The sequence below is a fragment of the Capra hircus genome, unplaced genomic scaffold (genome assembly GCF_001704415.2).
Source record: "Capra hircus breed San Clemente unplaced genomic scaffold, ASM170441v1, whole genome shotgun sequence".
NCBI lineage: Eukaryota > Metazoa > Chordata > Mammalia > Artiodactyla > Bovidae > Capra > Capra hircus.
In genome coordinates, this window is record NW_017189872.1 from 1 (window position 1) to 20,813 (window position 20,813).

Here is a 20,813-nt window from a genome sequence, read left to right on the forward strand (position 1 = left end):
GGTCCTTCATGGAGGAGGGAGGCGGAGAAGCAGGAAGATAAATAAGAAAGAGGACCACTCTGTGTAACCCATGGTCTACAACATGGATGTACCTCAAAAACACCACACTAAGTGAAAGAATCCAGACATGAAGGAACACACATTGTATGATCCGTTTATATGAAATGTGCAGAATAGCAAGTTCATGGAGACAGCAAGCATTTGGTTTTGCCAGGGGCTGAGCACAAAGGAAAATGGGGAATGACTACTAAGGTGTACCAGGTTTTCCTCTGGGTGAGGAAAATGTTTGAAATTAGATGATGGTGATAGCCAAGATTGTGAATGAACCAAGTGCCACCTCGTTATACACTTGAGATTGGTTAGTTCCAAGACATGAACTTCATCTTCATTTTAAACTCTATCTCGGGGACAGAAAGGAGCTGTGTGAAGAGTTTAGGTTCAAGAGCCAGGGACCCAGAGTGTGAGTCTCGCTTCTCCACTCACTAGCCAGGTCACCTCAGACCATGCTGGCCATTGCATGGCCTCTGTTTACTCATCTGTACAATGGGCATGATCATTGTACTCACTGCATAGGGCTACTGGAAGGACTCAAGTGAGCTCATGGATGCACAGATCATGGAGCCCAAGATGTGGAGAAAGGGAGGCTGTGGTTATTCTCAAGAGGGGAATAGTCACTTGGGTAAGCTCTGGTGCAGAGGCAGAAATGCCGAGAGATACTGAGGCAAGTTTTCATTCTTTGCCTCATTTATTTATCCAAATATATATATATGTATACATCACTTGTGGAATTCTATTAATAGGTGAAAGGAAAACACCTCCTTGAGTTTAGAAGAGTGCAAAGGGACGGAAGGAGGTGAGACGCAGATGGGACTTTCCCATGGAGGTGGCATCGATGGAGGGGAGGGATGCTGGCTCACAGCACAGCCTGTCCAGAGGCAAGAAGACAGGGAGAGGGTTCAGGAACCATTCTCTGCAGAGGTGGGGACGCATATGACCCTGGCATCCTTGATCACCTTCCCTCAGCCCCTTTGACGGGGCAGGAACCGGATCTGGTATTTTGGGGGCACGTTGCCCACCCCACTCTCCTGGGGAGTAAGGTCGATGTCCTCAGGGGCCACGGGGCTGGCCACGGAGAAGTTCTGGAGGATGGTGGTGAAGAAGAGGAATAATTCGGTGCGGGCGATGCCTTCGCCAAGACAGATACGCTTCCCTGTGAGGACAGAACAGAGGTTCACAATGCGGACACGAGGCACAGACTCTCGGGTCACGGTGTGCATCGGGGCAATGCACATACTTTGCCTTGTCACACCCCAAAGCCCAGACACCTGTGTTCATTGCAACAAAGTTGTGTGGGATTAGCCTTTAACCTGTAGTCACAGTAGACTCTTAGAGGATTTCAAAACTCTCTGAAAGCCAGTGCCAATTGTGGGCTGAATGTACCTTGCTCATTTTTTCTGGGACAGAGTTTGTAAGCTTCTGTTCAATTTCCAGAGAGTTCTGTGGCCTCAGAGAATGGAAGGATGCTTGACTCTGTGCGTGCGTGTGTGTGTGTGTGTGTGTGTGTGTGTTCATCTGCCTGCACATACAGACTGGTGCATATTTCTGACTTAATATTTTCATGTCTGTCATACCTAATATGGGAAGAATGGTACCTATCTAGTAGGGCTCTTTTGAAGATAAAGAAGTTAGTGTTTTCTAAAATTTTTAGAAGACCTGACCAGTTCAGTTCAGTTCAGTCTCTCAGTCGTGTCCAGCTCTTTGCGACCCCATGGACTGCAGCACGCCAGGCCTCCCTATCCTTTACCATCACTGAGAGTTCGCTCAAACTCATGTCCATTGAGTCAGTGATACTATCCAGCCATCTCATCCTCTGTCACCCTCTTCTCCTGCCCTCAGTCTTTCCCAACATCAGGGTCTTTTCAGATGAGTCAGTTCTTCTCATCAGCTGGCCAAAGTATTGGAGCTTCAGCTTCAGCATCAGCCCTTCCAGTGAATATTCAGGGTTGATTTCCTTTAGGATTGACTGGTTTGATCTACTTGCAGTCCAAGGGACTCTCAAGAGTCTTCTCTAGCACCAGAATTCAAAAGCATCAATTCTTCAGTGTTCAGCCTTCTTTATGGTCCATCTGTCAAATCCATACATGACTAATGAAAAGCCATAGCTTTGACTATATGGATCTTTGTCGGCAGAGTGATGTCTCTGCTTTTTAATACACAGTCTAGGTTTGTCATGGCTTCCTCCAAGGAGCAAGCATCATTTAATTTCATGGTTGCAATCATCATCTGCAGTGATTTTGGAGCCCAAGAAAATGAAATCTACCAGTTTCCACTTTCTCCCCATCTTTTGGCCATGAAGTGATGGAACTGGATGCCGTGATCTTCATGTTCTGAACGTCGTTTCACCCTCATCAAGCGGCTCTTTAGTTCCTCTTCACTTATCTTCTTCTTCGCCCTTCTCTTCTGTAACCCATATCCCAGTCTTCCTGAGTTCTTTCTCAGATGAGCCATGCCATCTCCACCTTCCGGCTCTGCCCTTGCTTCTCCTTCTGAGAGAACATGCCTTCCAGTGGCTGGTTGATACTCCCTCATGATGTCATAGCTTAGAAGACACTGTTTAGGGTAAGCTTTTCCTCACCGACCCACCAGGAGTAGTCAGTATTTCCTATTTGATGTTCCCAAAGCCCCCATTAGAGCAGTTGTCATAATCATGATTCGTTACATGAATAAGAGTTGGCCTCTGAGCACTTACTTTAGTCAAGGAGTTCTAAGCCCACGGAAACATTTATTCATTTAATTATAGACTTTTCTGTAACCATATGACCCGTGCTTATCTCCCTTGTTGGGCTGTAAACTTCCTGGGGCAGGAACTGTGAATCTTCCTGACTTGTCTGATGCGTTATCTTCAACCTCTGATGAAATGTTTGGCTCATGGTGGTGCTCAACAGATTTGATACCTGTGTGTAGAAAGGTATAATTGTGCCCCTTACAGAGCTGCGCCTTTGGGACATGATCTTGGTTCTCAAGCCCCCTCTAGCATTGGCGTGAAGATGAGATGAGTTAATACAGGTAAAGCAACTGGCACAAATAAACTGCTCAATGAACAAAGACCTCTCTTTGATTGTCTTCAAGAGGTCACGGCACCTGCACTCTGGAATGCAGGCCCAGCTTACCTATGGAGAAGGCATAAAAGCATCATTTTTCTTCACTGCCCCATTGGCATCCAGAAAGTGGGCAGGGTTGAAGTCATCTGGTTTCTCAAAGTAACGCGAGTCGTGGAGAGCAGAGCTCAGGATGGGATAGACTTCTGTGCCCTGAGGGAGGGTCACAAGATTGAAATATATCATTTCCTCCTCCAACCCACCCTACATATATTATATTATAATATAATATAACCAAGGGTGAGTGATAAAACCAAAAAGAGGTCAAGGTTGGCAGATGAGAGAGAACCCAGGAGACCCACACAAGGGAGAGATGGGAGCCCAGTGAGGTGCTGTACCTTGGGAGGATGTACCCTCGGAAATGAGTGTCTTTAGTGACCATGTGGGGCACACCAATGGGGAGAAGCGTCCAAATCTTTGAATCTCATGGATGACTGCGTCTGTGTATGCATTTGGCTCTGTCATCCAGGGCTGGAGGGCGATCTGAGCCAATCACCCGGTCAATCTCCTTGAGGACTCTCTCTGCACAGAAGAATGGACCGGAACTCATTATATATTTCTATGCTGGAACACAGTTCAATGTTCTATGAACCTTGGTCCATTGATTTCCAGGCCAATGAGCCAGAAAACCTATAGGAAATTGTTTAGATCATTGACACCCCTCTGAGTAACAAGCTTGTGGCAGGAGGTGAAGTGGGAAAACTGTGATTTCTCATCCGCTGTATCTAATGAATGTTATGGATCCTTCCCAACATACACAAGCAAACACATGCACACACGTGCAGCCACTTTTGCTCAGAATTTCAGACTAAGAACTCAAGGCTATGAACCTATCAAAGTTCCTCTCTAAGATGAGTAGAAAGTGAGCTAATATTTATTGTGTGTATATTATAGACAGGCACTGTGCTAGGTCCTCAGGATATAGCTGTGAAGTTACACCAGTGGATTAACCATGAACAGCTGGGTAAATACATGAGTACATCAATCGTAGATCGATCGGTAGATCAATTCATGAGTGGAAAGACTGGTAAATGGGAGAAGGCTAATGAGTGGATGCATTATTAACTCATCAAAGGTTAATTATCACTAAGTGATCCACAGACAGATAATGAACTTGATGAACCAATGACTCGTGTGAATGGTGGGTGGCTAAGTTCATGGAAGAACATGTGAACGAGTCTATTTAAAGGGACAGGTGAGCAGAGGAATGAGTGGGTGGTAGGAGGGACTGAACGACAGATGTATGAATCAAGGTGAATAAATGAGTGAATTATTAAACAAACAAATGAAAAAGACAGATGGATGAGGATGGAGTGAAAAACAAGCGATGGAAGGATTAAGGTCTGTAACCAATTTTAGAAAAACAGATGGACGCATGAATGAAGGAGCAGACACTCAGTGACAACAGTTCATTCAACGAATCGCTGTTTTCAAATGATCAATAGATGAGCCAGTCTGTCAAATAAAGCATGAATATATACATCCTAGATGAGTCATAGATGAAAGAATCTGAGCGCACAGGTTGACTGATGAGTTGAAAGGACAGATGGATAAATGATGGGTCGATCTTTAAGTGATAGGAGAAATATGGAAAAACAGATGGACAGATTTTTTTTTTTTTTCCTGCCTACACTGCGCTACTCACCAAATCTTAGTTTCCTGACCAGGATTGAACCCAGGGCCATGGTAGTGAAAGCACTGGGTCCTAACCACTGGACCTCCAGGGAACTCCCCAGATGACAGATTCTTCGTTCATCCATTCCACCAACAGGGCTGGCTTAGTTGGGTAGATCATTCAAGACCTGCACTGCTCGGGGAACTTCCCTGTCCAGTGGTTAAGGACTGCACACTGCCACAGCATGGGGTGCAAATTCCATCCCTGGTCAGGGGTCAAGTGAAGAAGAAAAACAGAAACAACCTTCAGGGCTCCTGGTATAAGAGGGGAATGCTGCCTCTCTCATTCACCAAAGACCTCTAGCCCCATTTCTGTACCTGCAAAGGGCTCAGAACCCCTCCGCAGCGTCTGTCCCCAGCTTGCCCACCTGCCAATGTGTGGGTATTTGAGCATGAGCAGGAAACCCATAGCGAAGCGTGGTGCTGGTCGTCTCCGTGCCGGCAAAGAACAGCGACAGAGCAGACATGATGAGGTTCCGATGATCGAACTGGCTGCGGGGGTCGGACTTGTCCTGCAGCCGGGTGGGTGGGGCGCCCATCAGGGGAGGCGGGGCCTGCTGCCCTTCACCTCTTCTCTCCGGGCCCCTCCACCTGGTTCTGGGTCTCACACCGTCCGGCCCTTCCCCCTTTCCTCTATGCTCTGTGTGTCCACCGTCTCTCAGTCTCCGTCTCAATCTCTCTTCGCTCTGCCTTGCTCTGTTTCAATCATCTCGCATCTCTTTGGCGTGTTTGTCCCCCTTCCTCTCCGTCTCTTTCTGCCTCTGCGACTCTTTTCACCAGCTGCTGCAGTTTTCCCCCTTGTCCTGTATTTCCATACCTCTGTCTCCTCCCTACCATCTCCCCACTCTTTCCTCTCTCCCTCTGCCCCTTACGAATCTCCCCTCCCCTCTCCCTGCCGCCACTGCTCCACTCCTTTCCTGTCCCTTCTCACTCCGCATCTTTTGTTCTCCTCCCTTCCACCCCCATTGCCTCTCCCAAATCCCACTTTTTCCATGCGGAGCAGGTAGCAGTCAATGAAATCCCGGGGGCACTGGGGTCGAGGGTCTCACGGTGCTTCTCCACACTGCGGTCAATGAAGACGTTGACTTCCTGCAGGTTTTGTAGATTTGCCTGTGTGAGCCAGGAAAGTGCTTCAAGAAGCTGGAGTAGAGCTCGAACAGCTGCAGGAGAGAAGGGCTGTGAGGCCCTTCTGGGGTTGAGCTAGCCGGTCAGGGGAGGGACAGCCCTCCTGGCCCCCAGTACCTTCACAAGGGATCTCCGTTTTCCTGCCTCTCTCTGCCTCTCTGGGGTGTCTTGGTCTCCCTGTCTCTGCCTCTGTCTCCTTCCGGCCCTTACTCTGTGTCTGAGCCCCTCACTCACTGCTTGTGTGTCCCCGCTGTGTAAGAGACCTCACTTTTCTCTTTCTGCATCTCGCCCCTCTCCTTGTGTTTTCTTGTTAGTCTCCGGCCCACCTCTCTCTCTCCTTTCCACCTCTCCTCATCTCCGTGGGTCTCCCGCTCATCCACCCTCTGCCCTGTCCCTGCCTACCCCAGCCAGTTTATCAGTTCTGCTCAAACCTCTCTCTGTCTCTTTCCACCTCTCGCATCATCCTTGTGTGTCAGGCGTCGATAACATGATGCTTACACAGAATGAAGCTGCTGACTATTGGGGAGCATATGTCTATTGCTTTGCCTAATGAGAAATGTAACATCTAACTTGTTGTCAACAGTTGCAAAAAATGCAGGATAATATAAATTATGCTGTGGAATTTCTCCTTCACCTGTCCTTCTAGAGATAACATGGTTAACTGTTTGGCAGATCTCCTTTCAGACTTTTCCCCTCTCTGTGGTTCTCTGTGAGAGGAGAAAATTGAAACCCCATGTCGGACTTCTGCATGTACTCATCTGAACCTCCTTCCAGATTTTCCAGGCCTGACTCTCCACTAGGATGTCATGGGAATTTGTATTTTCGATATTCATTCCTGTCACTCTGACCTGCACTCTCGGTTGAGAACAACAGCCAGGCAGACTTTTCTGAAGTTTCACTTTTTAACCTAACATACAATAGCGGTGGGGCTTCCCTGGTGGCTCAGAAGGTAAAGAATCTGCCTACAATGCCGGGGTCTGGGTTAGGTCCCTGGGTCGGGAAGATCCCCTGGAGGAGAAAATGGCAACCCCTTCCAGCATTCGTGCCTGGAGAACTGCATGGACAGAGGAGCCTGGCAGGCTACAGTCCATGGGGTCACAAAGAGTCAGACACGACTGAGGACTAGCACTTTCACTTTTCACAATGGGGGCATTTCTAGGCTGACTGGGAAAGACAAACTTTATCATTTTGTTTTAAACGAGGAGCATGCTCATGTGTGTGTCTTTGATTCCTCTCTCTGTTTCTCCCTCCTCCGTCACTCCCCTTTCTTCCTCTTACTCTCTCAGTCCTGTCTCACCATCTCTCCCTTCCCCCAGGTCTCTGTGTCCCTGTCTCTCTGTCTCTGTCTGTTGTCTTTGCCCTTCTTCTGGCTGGAAGCTGCATTTCCAGTTCACAAAAGCAAATCACCCCTCTCCCCTGCCTGGATGTCCACCTGAGCTCTGCCCTCTCAGACCTGGCTGGGCAAGGAGCTGATGAGCACGAAAGATTGGAATAACAACTCCAGCAGCCTCAGGAACTGAGGATCTCTGTAGTCAAAACGTTTTCCGAAGACAATGGAGCAGATGATGTTGGCGGTGATGGAGTGGAAGTAGAAGACGGGATCCTGGAGGGCTCCTAGAGGGAAAGGGGTGGGTCGCAGGGCACAGACTCAAATGCCTGGGGACCTGTCTCTGTGTGACTCTCCTCTATCACTCAGTCACAATAAATAAATTTAAAAAACAACTGGCATCATAACAGCCAACACTTGCTAGCCTGGAAGTTGTGCCAGGCCCTATTCTAAGCACTTCACGTATTATTTTATTAAATTCTCATCTCAGTCCTGTGAAGAAGGTGCAGAGCAGGTGTTCAATCAATTGCATGTGCCATTTACATAGCTCAGTTCTCCTGGTCCCTTAACTGTCCGTCCCGCCCGCCCCCCATCTTTTTTGTCTATCTCTAGAGTTCTCTGGTCTTTGGGGAACTGTTCTGCACTTGATTGTTGATGTCTAGATGTGCCAAGCTCGCCCCAGTCAGAGGGAGGGTTGGCTGTGCACCCAGGAGTGTCAGCTCAGTGCAGTCTCTCTCCCTGGGGCTCCTCTGTCCATTGTCTCTTGTTCCCTTGCACATCTGTCTCTCTCTAATCTTCGTGCCTCAGCTTCTCTCTGCCGTTGTTCCTTCCTGCCTCTCTGAGTCTCTTCTCTTTTTGCCTCGGTCCCTGCATCCCTGTCTCTTTCTTCCTCTCTGTGTCTCCATCTGAATCCCTCTGTGTCTTCTTGTCTTTCTTCTGAGTCCCTCAGTCCTTATACCTCTATAGTTCCCTGTGGCTCTGCCTCTTCCTCCCAGACTCTCCATTTATGTCTCAAAATCTCTTAAGAAAGCATCTTGTCACCTCTATGTCTCAGACACACGTTTCTGAGGAATCCTAAAACCACTGGAAGTGCCCACTTGAATTCCTAAGAGCAGAAAACCCTGACTGCGCCCCCTTGCTCACTGCCAGTTGTTCACCTAAAGAAAGGAAAACACAATTTGTCCTTTAAAAAAAAAAATCTGTGGTTTTCTCTTTTTCTCTCTTTACTTTCTTTTTATTGAAGTCACATTTTAGCCCTTGACAGATGCAATCAAACCATGAACTGGTTCCCTTGAACACAGGCAATTGACGTGCTATTTACTGTCTGAGTCGTCTTCGCGTTCCTCTTGACACTACACTTCTGTATCTCTCCTGCCCCTGCATTTCTCACCTACCCACCTCTGCCCCATCTCTCCGCCCCTCTCTCTGTCCCTGCTCCTCTGACGGTCTCCCAAGCTCTGTCTCCTCTCTGTCTCTACATCTCTCTCTCTGCCCACCTATACCCTCTGTCTTTGGGCTACAGTCCTCACACAGCTTCCCGTGTTTCTCTCCTGCCCACCCCCGCCCCAGGGCTCACCCTGGGATTTCTGCAGCTCCTCCACCAGACACTGAGCCTCCTCCTGAATCCGCTCCTCCACGCTCCGCTTTCCCATCCCGAAGTCCCTCATGGTGGCCAGAGAGAATCGCCGAAGGGCCTTCCAACGTTCCCCGTTGGCAAAGATAACACCTAGGGTTTAGGAGAGGCTTGGGTTGCAGAGGAATTTTCAAGGAGACTCTGGGTCCCGCTCCACCCCTTCCCTTCCCTTCCCAGCCTCACCCTCCCCAATCCCCATCCTCCATCCCCTGTCCCTTCCCAGTGGCCCTGAGGCCCTTACCGTGTCCCTGGACAACTGGGTCAACAACGGCGATCTTCGCTCGGCCAGAGAAGACCTCGGCCTGGTCCACCAGGGCCTCCCGAATGGCCTCTGTCCCGCATATTATGACCACTGGCCTTGGCCCCAGGTACACCGTGAAGACATCCCCATATTTCTGTTGGAACTGCCAAGCACACCCACAGCCAGGGTTGCTATTAGTCGGTATGCACCTCTGTCGCCATCTCCACTTTTAAACCAGTAAAACACGTGTGTGTGTGTGTGTGTGTGTGTGTGTGTGTTAGTCACTCAGTTGTTTCTGACTCTTTGCGACCCCATAGACGGTAGCCCGTCAGACTTCTCTATCCATGGAATTCTCCAGGCAAGAATACTGGAGTGGGTTGCCATGTCCTTCTCCAGGGGATCTTCCCAAACCAGGGATCGAACCTGGGTCTCCTGTATTGCAAGCAAACTCTTTACCTTCTGAGCCACCAGGGAAGCCCTAAGACACTTGTATATAGATTGGTGATTAGACACTTGCATATGGATTGGTGACTAGACACTTGCATATAGATTGGTGACTAGATACTGGCATATAGATTGGTGATTGACACTTGCGTATAGATTGGTGATTAGACATTTGCATATAGATTGGTGATTAGACACTTGCGTATAGATTGGTGATTAGACACTTGCATATAGATTGATGACTAGCCACTGCCCCAGACCTTACACCCCAGTCTGCCTTTTTGCTTCCCAGAACCCAGCAGTTAAAAGATTAATTCCATGACCCAGCCCAGTCCACACTGGTTGGCTTGGTTGGTGTCTTAAGCAGCGTGTGTGTGCTAAGTCACTTCAGTCGTGTCCAACTCTTTACGATCCTGTGGATCGTAGTCCGCCAGACTCCTCTATCCATAGGATTCTCCAGGCAAGAATACTGGAGTGGGTTGCCATGCTGTCCTCCAGGGGATCTTTCTGACTCAGGGATTGAACCAACGTCTCTTACATCTCCTGCATTGACAGGTGGGTTCTTTACCACTAGCACCACCTGGAAAGCCCCCCAAGAATCACAGATGGTTAAATATTCCTATTAATAATTTCACCCAAGCCCAGGTGATATTAGTTGAGTCTGGTGAAATCTCCCTGGCATCTCAACTAAAGAATCATCCTTCTTGGAACTTCCCTGGTCGTCCACTGGCTAAGACTCTGAGCTCCCAATGCAGGGGCCCATGTTCAATCCCTGCTCAGGGAACTGGATCCCCTTAAGTATCTGCATGCTGCAGTGAAGAGCAGCTAAGACCTAGCACAAGCAAAATAAATAAATATAATATTAAAAAAAATCATCCTTCTTCTGACCCACCTTCAACCCCCACCTGCCTCCTGGCAATTTCCCCAGAGAACCTCCCACCCACTTGGGAGGCATGAAGGTAAAGTGATGGCCTTCTGGGGGTTATCATGAAATTTGAAAAGTCATAACATCAAGTCTTGCCACTGGGGCAACAGCTCAACAGTCTTTATTGAAGCTTGAGGCAGGTATACTGAGTAACTCAGCCACTTCATTCCCAGAAACACACTCAACTAAAATGCATACATGTGCTCAGCAAAATAAAAAACAAGGAGGTTCATAGATGCCTTATAATAAATGCTCGCAACATAGGGAATAAACAGCTAGTGATGAATTCATATTGTGGACTACTATGCAACCATGAAAAAGAACAAACCACTTCTACAACCAACATCAAGAATGAAACTCACAGATATAATATTGAGTGAAAGCAACTAGACCCAGAAGAGTTCATATGTCATAATTGTATTTCTATGAAATTCAGAAACAGATAACAGGAACTTATAGTGTCAGAATAATAGGAGGGTAGTGACTGGAAGTGCAGAAGGCAACGGCGCCCCACTCCAGTCCTCTTGCCTGGAAAATCCCACTGGGCAGAGGAGCCTGAAGGGTGCAGTCCATGGGGTCGCGAAGAGTAGGACACAACTGAGTGACTTCACTTTCACTTTTCACTTTCACTTTTCACTTTCACTTTTCACTTTCATGCATTGGAGAAGGAAATGGCAACCCACTCCAGTGTTCTTGCCTGGAGAATCCCAGGGACGGGGGAGCCTGGTAGGCTGCCATCTTATGGGGTCGCACAGAGTCGGACACGACTAAAGTGACTTAGCAGCAGCAGCAGTGACTGGAAGGGGGACTTAAGGAGGTTTCTGGGCATGAGACAAGTTGTTACTTATCTGTATGTCAACTCCATCAGTATGTTCATTTGAGAAACTTCACTGAACTGAGCACTTAGGATTTGTGTACTTTACCCTAAAGGTTAAACTTCAATTACAAATTGACTTACAGAAGAAGAAAGACCAACAGCAAATGATACCACTTATATGTGGAAGCTGAAGTATGACGCAGTCAGGGAACTAAGATTCTGCATGCTGCACAACGCGGCCAAAGAAATAATAATTAAATTATGTAACACAGTGTGAAGGAATAAAAGTGACACAAATGAGACAAATACGACACAAGTTAACATACCTAAGAACCAGAAACAGAATCGCAGACACAGAGAACAGACTGGCTGTTGTCAAGGGGGAGGACGTGTGATCGGAGACGGAGGCTGGGCAGAGCAGATGCAAGCTTTCACATATGGAAGGGATAGACAATGAAGGCCTATTGTACAGCACAGGGAACTATACTCACTATCCCAAGATAAACCATAATGGAAAAGAAGATTTTTAAAAAGGAATGCATGTATATGTACAACTGAATCACTTTGCTGTACAGCAGAAATCAGCAAAACTTGGTACAGCAGAAATCAGCAAAACTTGGTAAATCAACGATACTGCAATTTCAAAAACTGATTTTAAAAGTTGACTTAAAGTTATAAAACGGTTAAGTTTATTGAAAACTCTCACAGTGATCTCTGCAAACCTCTCTTGCTGGTCTGCTTACTTCGTTTCCTGTGCTACCCAAAATCCTTTCACTGCACACCCCACCCTATCTTGAAACCAGAGCGATCTGATTAAAATGTAAATTAATTAATATCCCTAACCTGTTTCAAACCACCCAGCACTCCTACTCCCCTGAGTAAGACCTGAAGTTTCCCATGGTGGACAGAGCCTATGTGATGTTGCCCATCACCCCTGTGACACCTCCACCCACTCACACAGATCCTTTGATGGCACAGATCCAGGCTCCCTGGGGCTCCCCAAACATGCTGAGCTTGCTCCTGCTTCTGAGTTCTGGCACTGATACCTGTCGCTCATTGATGTCTTCCACAGGCATCTTTCAGGGTGTCTGATCAGCAACAAGGCAAGATGGAGCCTTTTCTTCACCACTCATTCTAAAGTAGCTTCAAGTAACTCCTGTCACTTTTTAAAAATATATATTTATTTTTAATTAGAGGACAATGATTTTACACCATTACATTGGTTTCTGCCGGATGTCAACATGAATCAGTTGTAGATCCACCTATGTCCCTTCCCTCTTGAACCTCCCTCTCCCCTCCTGCCCCATCCCACTGCTCCAGGTGGTCACAGAGCCCTGGTTTGTAGCTCCCACCACTCTTGAAAATATCACCTCGCTTTATTTTAATCATAGTTCTTACCAACCCAATATTTCCTTCTCTGTGTGTGTGCCCTGTCTAATGCCATATCATCAATGCCTAGAATGTTTCTGGGCACACAGACGGTGCCCAGTAAGTTACCATTGAATGAATGAATAGATCGAGTATTAATGAGCACTTACTGTATACCAAGCTCTACACACTGTCTAGTCCTCACAACTCTCTTATGAGGCAGGCATTCTTATCATCACGACCTCATCTTGCTGAAGAGAAGCTAAGATTCAATGAGTAAGAGTTGAATCTGGAACACAAACCCTCATCTGTCTGACTCCAGAAGGATTTGGATATAAATCATGACACCTACTAACCTATGACCTCTCTTTCCTTCCCTCCCTCCCTCTTTCTCTCCCAACCTCTCTCTCTCTCTCCAAAGACGCAATGGGAATGGAGGATCATGGGGAATTCCCTGGTGGTCCAGCGGTTGGAATTCCAAGCTCGCACTGTAGGGGGCATGAGTTCAATCCCTGGTTGGGGAATTAAGATCCCACATGCTGCATGACACAACAGGAAAAAAAGAGGATCACGGACACACAGAGAACACTTGCAAGGAATATAGAAGAGATTTAGGGGGTCTGAAACTAGCAAAAATTTATGCAAAATGTATGTGAATATTTGTGGGGGAGGGGATCCACCGTGCCTTAAACGCCCAAAGGACTTAGTGATCCCCAAGTTTTCAGGAGACACAGAAGAAGGGGTTTCGATCCCTGGGTTGGGAAGATCCCCTGGAGTAGAACATGGCAATCCACACCAGTATTCTTGCCTGGAGAATCCCATGGACAGAGCAGCCTGCCAGGCTACAGTCCATGGGGTCACGAAGAGTCAGACACGACTGAGTATGCATGTGATAACAATAAATAAAATAACAAATTGTTAGGCAGCTTCCACCCATGAAGGAGAAGAAAAGGGCTCTGTGCTGGACTCACACATCCCCTCTGTGAAGTCCCAGGGTGTAACTACGGACCAGTGCCTTCCCCAGGCTGCCCTCACTATCTATTTCTCTAAGGTGAAGGCGACACCTCTTCTAGCCCACAAGGCGTTGTAACCAAGACCTGATGAATTCCCTCCATGATGCAAATAAATCCAGCCACACAGTTCTGAGTGAAGAAACTAAGTCCAGGTATTTCCATGAAAGTCCATGGTGTTTACCCTTGCGATGAAAACGAAATAATATGCACTTGGGGCCTCCACATCTGTGATAAAACACTCTCCCTTAAAATCAAAGGGTGGTCCAATGGTTAAAAATCCACTTTCCAATGCAGAGGACATGGGTTCGGTCCCTGGTCGGGGATCCCACATACCACAGAGGAACTAAACCAGAGGGCCGCAGCTAGAGAGCTCTCGAGCTCAGAGCCTGCGCACTCTAGAGCCCGTGCGCTCCAAGTGAAGCTGGCACACCACAGCTAGAGGAAGTCTGCACACCACAACAAAGAGCCAGCGGAGCTCAAAAAGAAATCAAACACATGACAAGCCCAAGACTCAGGAGTGTGGTCGCTGCAGGGGTTGTGCGGAGAGGACCTAGGCACCTGGGGCTGCTGGAAGTTACTGTCAAGTGTCCCCTAAGCCTAACCTGTCGGGGAGTGGGCTCACGGGTGTAGATTACATGGTGGGTGTGCTCGGTTGCTCGGTGATGTCTGACTCCTTGCAGCCCCATGGACTGTAGCCCCCCCAGGCTCCTCTGTCTATGGAATTTTCCAGGCAAGACTTACTGGAGTGGGTTGCCATTTCCTACTCCAAGGGATATTCCCAGCAGAGGATTCAAACCTACTAACAGGCAGATTCTTTACCACTGCACCACCTGGGAAGCCCATGGATTACATCATTAATACATATATAGATCATCAGTCATGAAATAGTGCCTGGAGAGCAGTGATGCAGGACCTGGTAAACACTCCAGCGTCAGCTACTCATTGCACATTAACGTTTATGATTAGTAAGAACTTGGGACCTGGCCTCCCATTCTGTTCTCCCTCCCTCCTCCTCTTTGTCTGGCGCTGGCTGGGACCAATCTTTTGACAGCTTTTGTTGGTGGATACTACCACCCCTTTTCTCCCTCTCTCCCTGTGGCAGGCAGGGACTCAGGAGAAGGGGACAGAGGAGCAGGGATTTCTACACCCCTGGCTCACACCCAGACACCTCTTCACGCCCGCCTGCCCTCTCCAGGGACAGTGCCCACACACTTCCAAATGAGCAAGGGACGCCTCTGACTGCCTGATCGCCATCCACCACACTTCAGCTCCACATCCCTTCCTCACCGAACTTCCCACAGCCCACCCCTGAGCCTGGAAGGATGCCTCACATCTACTGGTGAATGATCCCCAAGGACGGAGGCAAACAGCCACCCTCAGATCCCGCCCACCTGAGTCTCACCCTCAGGAAGGATTTGAGCAGGCCTTTTCTGTCCATCTGCAGAAGGTTCCCCAGGAAGGGCAGAGGACGGGGGCCAGGCGGGAGGTGGCCACGGGCCTTTGGGCGGCCTCTGATCAGGAGGATCAAGAGTCCGGTGAGCAGAGCAAAGAGAAGGAGCACGCTGAGCTCCATGGCCGAAGGTTGACAGTCTTCCAACCTGCTGGGCTTCTGGCTGAGCCTTTTATACTAAGCTTGTCCCCACTCAGTTATGTAACATCATCCATTCCCTGGCATCCTCCAAGAGTGTGAACTCAAAGAGAAGGAGCACACACTTCCTGCTCCGACAGTCAGCTGACCTGCTCCCCTGATACCTCTACAGCCCCTCCCTAGACGCTGGCAGAGACACCGCGGTAGCAATGACAAGGTCCACATGAGTCTGTTTACTTTTGTGGGTATGGAGAGCACCCGCTGTCTCCCTGCTTTAGCTATGTTAGTGGGTTTGTGTTTACAGACTTCGGTGCATACCTGCTTGCGTGTGTGTGCTTGCGTGATTCTTACACATGAAAGAGGGTTTGTACTTATGTGAACATGCCCGTGTGTGTTTCTGTACATGAGTGTGAGTGTGCTTATGCATGTGTCTCCACACGTGTGTGGACTTCTATGTATTTATGTGGGGTCTCACACCTGAAGGTGTGTCTGTGTTTTCGCGGAGGTGGTGGTGGGGTGGGTCTGTGTGTGTGAGTCTGTGTGTGTGTGTCTGCATCCCAGCAGTCCCTGTCACTACAGGGCTTGCAGAAACTCAGCCTTTCTCTCTCCAGCCCGCCTTCCTTCACCCTCCCTTCTGTGAGAGCCACAGATGGGAGGGGAGGGAGGAACAAAGCAATAGGGCGAGAGACAGTTCTGGGGTCTTCAGATCTGATTGCCCTGAGTTTCCTCCCTGCCTCCTGCTCTGTCTTCACAGTTGCAGGACTTTTTTCCATCCCTCGAGGATATGTGTGCGTGTCCCTCTCTCTCCTGCTGTCTCTCTCTGTCTCCGTGTCTCTGTTTCACTCCTTAAACTCTGAGCTCCAGGAGCACAGAGACTGCGTGCAGTTTGATCAATGCCCACTGAGCTTGCCTGTCTCCAGTGTTTCCCTGAGCCTTTGGCAGGCTCAATTTGTATTTACCAAATATGCTCATGATTGTGTCTGTGTCCACTTGTTGTGGCCTGGGTCTGGCTTTCCACCTCTCTCTGTCTCTCCTCTTTAGAAGGAGGGTGGCAGTCTCTTTCTTGCAGTGTTAGGCAAACGTCTTGAGAACCCAAAACTCTGATCTCAGCAGCTGAGTCAGACTCCTCCAACCCAGTGTCCCTTCATCTCTTGAAGAGGTGGGACCTGGACTTTCCTGACCTTGCAGAGAGGCCACCATGAACTTTCCTCAACCCAGGTCCTGGGTTCTGCTGTGCTATGTGAACTGGCACTGTACTTGGGTCCTTATTCCAGGCCCAGGAATCACTGATGGGGAGGCATGAAGTGCTTTATACAGAGGAAATCACCTGATCTTCACTCAGTTAATGGGGTGAATCACAGAGAGGTTAAGATCTTGCCCAAGGTCACACAGCCATCCTGTGGTAGCCTCAGGAGTCAAACCCAGACAGTCTAGCTCCAGAGTCTGTGCTTCCAACCATTTGACTGGGCTGCCTTGCTGAGAGAGAGGCAGAGATGCAGAGTGAGATAACAGACAGAGAGAAGCAGAAGGGAAAAGAAACAGAAAGGGTGAGAGGCAGAAGAGGGCAGAACGTTCCAAGGGAAAGACTTCTCTGGGTAAGTAAGCAAGGGAAAACCTTGGTTAAACAAGCTGCTTTCTTTCCTACAGGGCTTCTCAGAGCCCTTAGATTGCTAACACGAGCTGTCCATAGCTCATCGAGAGGGGAGCGGACTTGACAGGAGCCCCCAGTCTGTTTAGAGGACGCATCACAATCTCTCGGGCAAGTGTCTGCTGCTCTTTGAGCGTCAGGTTTGCGCATCAGGAAAACGTGGGTACCTACCCTGTAGGATATTGATGAAGATGAAAATGAGACCCACTGCGCAAGGGGCCTGGCCCATAGCAAGTGTGCTATGGATGCATGGTGGCCACAGAGAGAGACTCAGAGACCAAGACTGAGGAAGGCAGAGAGACAGACCCAGAAAGAGAGGCTTGAGACATGACTGAGGGGCACCCAAGACAAGGCTATGGTGAGACCTCAAAGGACACAGCACACAATTACTCATTCACTCAACAAGCAACTATTGGGTACCTACTGTGTGCCAGGCCCTGTTTTAGGCACTGGGGACACAGCAGTGAACAAAACGTGAGTATCTTCGCTCTCACAGAGCTAACATGCTAGTGGGAGGGTCAAATAACAACAAAATGACGATACATTCAGTAAATTCACATAGTGGCAGTAGCATACAGGCGTCAAGCCCTGGGCTGCCCTTCCTGGTTGTCTTATCACCTGTGCGCGTTTTGTTTGATCAACATCCACCTACACCGGGTACATGGTAAGTTTGATAATCACCCCGGGAGTGTGATAAGTTTTATTGCCCGGGAAAGAGGCACAAAGGTGGAAATGGTGATAACCTGAGATTGTGCGAGGACAGGCATGGCGAAGAGGCAGGCAGAGAGATAATGAGACATGACGAGGGAAACACAGAAGCCCAGGGATGGGAGGACAGAAAGACAGACATGAACATTGGAGAAATGAAGGCACTGGTTGTAGCTGTTTAGTTGCTAAGTCATGTCCAACTCTTTGCGACCCCATAGACTCTAGCCCTCCAGACTCCTCTGTCCATGGGATTCCCCAGGTAAGAACACTGGAGTGGGTTCCATTCCCCTCTCGAGGGGATCTTCCCGGCAAAGGGATCGAGCCCGTGTCTCCCGCATTGGCAGGCGGGTTCTTTACCACTGAGCCCCCAGGGAAGCTCTAAATGAAGGCACACTAGGGGACAGCGAAGGACAGACGTGTGTCCTGAGAGAACTGGTGAGGAGCTGAGGGACTCGCGAGGGGCTGAAGGAGGGGCTCTGGGCTGAGGGAACCCACTAGGGGCTCGGAGAGCTAGTGAGGAGCTGGTGGAACTGGTGAGATTCTGAAGGGAAAGTCAGGGGCCACCTGAGGCAGATTGAGAGGCTCAGGGTAAAGCAAGGTGACACTCAGAATCAGAGACATAGAAACACAGAGACACGGAGAGACTCAGAAGAGAGGGCAACACCGTGCGATGAGACCCAGGGCAGCCGCAGCGACAACCGCCTGTCCAGAGACCATGACGGACAGACAGGTGGGTGCTGGTCTCTCGGGCCACCCCCTGTCTGCGGGGCCCTAAATGGGAAACCTTAAAAAAGATGGGTTAGTTTTGTGGTTGGAAACTAAGATGGCACCTGGTGGAAGAGATAGGGGTGTGGTCTATGTTACAGTTTTTGATTGGCTCTCTTGATTTCTGAGCACGTGGATCACCATAGACTCCTGTTATAATGAAGGCACCTGACGATTTGACCTTTAACATGATTGGTGCAACTATGGCATATTACGATTTGACCTTTAACGTCACTGGTGCAACTTTAGAAAGTCCCTCGCAAAACCCCCTGCTTGCCTATATAAACCAAGAGTTTGTGGCAATAAAGCGGAACTGCTTAGACAGAACCGCTGTCACGTCAGATTGTCTCTCGCTCGCTGAGGGGCTGGGTTGGCGGACAGCAGGCTCACCTCTCCTCGGGACCCCTCCGCTTTGCTGAGGGAAGTTCCACTGCCTCTCTCTGCAGCGCGCACCCCGCACCTGTCGCCAGATCTGAGGGCCTGGCAGGGCCAGTGTTCATGGGGCGCCTGGGCCCAACGCCCAAGGTCATCGCTGTGTGGCTACCAGGCAGTGTGAGGCCCTGCTGGAGAGGTGGGTGCCTTCACTGGGCACTTTGGGCACAGCCATCGCCCAGAGGACCCTGTGGGTCAGTGGTGAGATGGGGGCGCCCGGCTCAGGGCTCACTTCACACCCAGCAGGTCCCCTGCAAGATGCAGCTCAGCCCAGTCGTTAAGCGCTCAGGCCCTAGAGTCAGACTTGCTGTTGTTTAGTCGCTCAATCATGTCCAGCTCTCTACGACCGCCGGGACTGCAGCACGCCAGGCTTCCCTGTCCTTCACCATCTCCCGGAGTTTGCTCAAACTCATGTCCATTGTGTCAGTGGTGCCATCCAACCATCTCATCCTCTGTCATCCCCTTCTCCTCCTGGCTTCAGTCTTTCCCAGAATCAGGGTCTTTTCTAATGAGTTGGCTCTTCATGTCAGGAGCCAGAGGACCTGAGTTCAAACCCCAGCCCCACCAGCACTGTCTATATGCTGGCTGGTTCTCAAACCTCTCTGTACCTCTCTTCCCTCACCTGTAAAACGGGGATAATGTCCAACCCCATCACCAGGGATGTTGTGAGAGTTCAATCAGGTGTTACAACTATACATGTTATACCCTGGTGGTCCAGTGGCTAAGACTCTGCGCTGCCAATGCAGGGGGCCCAGGTTCCATCCCTGGTCAGGGAACGAGATCCCACATATCACAACTAATGATCCCCCATGCTGCAAACTAAAGATTCTGCATGCCACCACTAAGACCCAGCACAGCCTATAAATAAAAATTAGAAATAATTTTAAAAAAAGAAAGAGCAACTTGGATAGATTCTAGCATGTAATACCTGTTTTCCTGCAAAAGTCAGTGGAAACATTGGGAGGTTTGCTCCAAATCCTCTTTTGCCCATTCGCACGTGAAGGTGCACGATGGTTTCAGAATAGCGCTTTTAGCTGCATAAAGGTAAATCCCTTAAAGAAGCCAAGCACATGGTGTGGCTGAGCCCCTCTGCTGTTCACCTGAAATTATCACAGCATTGTTGCTCATCGGCAGTGTGCTCCGCTTAGTTGCTCAGTCGTGTCCGACTCTTTGCGACCCCGTGGACAGTAGCCTGCCAGGCTCCTCTGTCCGTGGGGATTCTCCAGGGAAGAAAACTGGAATGGGTTGCCGTGCCCTCCTGGTTAGTTGGCTATACCCCAATACAAAATAAAGTTCAAAAGAAAAAGGCAATTTTTAAGATAGCTAATATTCTTTGTATACCTTTATAAAGTTTTTTTTAGCATAAATAAATGTCAAACCTGAAAAAGAAGAAGTCAATCACACAGAGTCACACATTGCACATGATTCCATTTACATGAAATACCCAGAACTGGCAAATCTGTGGACACAGAAAGCAGTTCAGTGGTTGGCAAAGACTAGGGGAGGGGAGAATGGGATGTGCCTGCCTAATATATACAGGGTTTTCCTTTGGGGTGATGAGAAGGTTCTGGAACTAGACAGTGGTATGGTTTTACAACATCGTGTGTGTACTTAATGCACTCAATTGTACTTTTAAAAATAGTAAACCTCATGTTATGTTTGCTTTACCAAGATAAAAATATTTAATTCATAAGATCCCCGCAAAAATCAATTTTATTAAAAGTCAAAAACAAACCAAATGTGTGATATAGTGCATTCTTGTCAGAAACATGCTCAAAAACAAGATCTAGGCATCATCTTAGATTGGTGATGAGTCTAAATGATATTTCCAGAGCTGCAATTGAAATGTGCCGTGAAAATATCTGTGGTTTCTGGGGACTTCCCTGATGGTCCAGTGGTTAGGACTGCAGCAGGAATGCAGCAGGATTGAATGGGTTCCTTTCCTGG

At 48.7% G+C, this 20,813-nt stretch overlaps 1 pseudogene; it reads right to left on the minus strand.

Annotated features, from left to right (window-relative positions):
• Nucleotides 1-138: 138 nt before the first annotated feature.
• LOC108634715 lies at nt 139-15,416 on the minus strand (annotated as a pseudogene).
• Between the last annotated feature and the right edge of the window lie 5,397 nt (nt 15,417-20,813).